Genomic DNA, 1,441 nt, shown 5'->3' on the forward strand with positions numbered 1-1,441 from the left:
TAGCGTATGTTGCGTATGGCACATATTGTTGGCTATGGCTTAAGCAATCCGAATATGAATACATTTCGTTTTTGTGTTTTGCATTCATCATTTTTGTTAGCAGCCTGGGATTAGTGCCAATCCCTTACATTTTATGCGTTGAAATTTTTCCGAAGAAAGTAAATGACCAACGAAATTTGTGAATTTTCATTTATTCCCATTTCATTATATTCACTTTTATTTTATAGATTCGTAAAACATGCCTTACATTGGCTGTGTCAATGATGTGGATTGTTTTATTCGGACTTGATGCAGCATTTCCTGCCTTCTTGAAATACGTTCCTCTTCATTATTGCATGTTCATTTTGGCAATTCTGACTTTAATAAATGCCATTTACGGCATTATTTTTATACCCGAAACGCGAGGGAAGTCCTATGAGGAGATTATGCAATTGTTAGATAATTAGATTATTATTATTTATGCATCTTTAGATAATAAATGAAATAATTGACTTTTTGTATGCATGTTGTTATATTTTTTTCTTCTTTGCTGTATACCGATGCACTGGTATCCGCATTTTCAAAACTCTTTTTTCGATGGTTTTTTTGTGAAAGCGAACGAATTTTCTTTGATCCAACCTGTGCACTATACAACATTTTATTCCGAACAATAATGGGTAATGCACGAGTTTGTTGAAAATTAGATATGTCAAAATGTGAGATGTGATGTTATGTACAAAAAATATTGATAGAGAGCTAGTACAATCACTAACAAGATATTATATGCAAAGAAGCAATAAGATTACTGCCTAAAATGATGAGAAAATAAAATTCACGTATAGTTGGCGCTATGGGTGTAATCATTGGTTTTTTCTATAGAGTAAATTTTTCAAAAAAATAATTTTATGTGCCGCAGATTCTGAATTTTGTGAAAAAATTACCCTGTGCAAAGTTTCACGTCATTACGATATCATATAGGCTTGGCTCCCACACAAAAATTCACATTTTTAGTATTTTTGTATGAAAAGTACGTCGACAATTATTTCTAACGCAAAACTAATGTCAGATTCAGTTAGCTCGTGAATTTAAAGAGGTAATGTCAAATGCCTTTATAAAGTCCACAACGCAGTTTCTTACACTCTTTTACTCACACACAAACAAAACAAAATGTCAAGAAACAGCTGTTCGAGCGAACCATTCATAACCAACTTCATGCTACTTGTAGATTTGGAATGAAAATGATGTTTGAAATTTCTTTGATATTTCGAAAAATGAACTAATTATTTTGGAATTTTTTTATCTGTTTAGAATAAAATAAATGTTTAAACATTTTTTGTACTTACAATATTTTAAACATTCACTTATTATTTAATTTCCACAATTTCTATCAATTCACAAATTATAATTCTTAGCACTAGCATGAAGTTGGTTATATGTCAACCTTTATTCATTCGTATAAAAA

General features: G+C 30.5%; 1 long non-coding RNA gene across 1 annotated transcript; it reads left to right on the forward strand.

Moving 5' to 3' along the window:
• The first annotated feature begins 6 nt into the window (after window positions 1-6).
• LOC116350523 lies at window positions 7-504 on the forward strand. Its single transcript, XR_004202038.1, has 2 exons — window positions 7-158; window positions 228-504. It is a non-coding gene; the product is annotated as an uncharacterized LOC116350523 (long non-coding RNA).
• Window positions 505-1,441: the final 937 nt, after the last annotated feature.

This window comes from Contarinia nasturtii, unplaced genomic scaffold, assembly GCF_009176525.2.
Source record: "Contarinia nasturtii isolate CC-2019 unplaced genomic scaffold, AAFC_CNas_1.1 Cnas_scaffold_4254, whole genome shotgun sequence".
Lineage (NCBI taxonomy): Eukaryota > Metazoa > Arthropoda > Insecta > Diptera > Cecidomyiidae > Contarinia > Contarinia nasturtii.